Below are 232 nucleotides of genomic sequence, written 5' to 3' on the forward strand. Positions count from 1 at the left end.
CCTACTAGTATAGGTTTATATAGTAGCGTATTAATTGTAATTTGTATTACACAATACTACAGACGTGCTTTAATAATTATGTGTTATAAAGGGTAAATATTTTAAAATATTTAAACACTCATTTTCTCGAAAAGTAATATCGTTTTTAGAAATATTAATTTTGGATAAATTAAGTCCTTAGAAAACAAAATTATATTTTTATTTTTTTAGTTGGCAGCAAACATTTTTTATT

This window comes from Acyrthosiphon pisum, chromosome A3 (genome assembly GCF_005508785.2).
Source record: "Acyrthosiphon pisum isolate AL4f chromosome A3, pea_aphid_22Mar2018_4r6ur, whole genome shotgun sequence".
NCBI classification, from domain to species: domain Eukaryota; kingdom Metazoa; phylum Arthropoda; class Insecta; order Hemiptera; family Aphididae; genus Acyrthosiphon; species Acyrthosiphon pisum.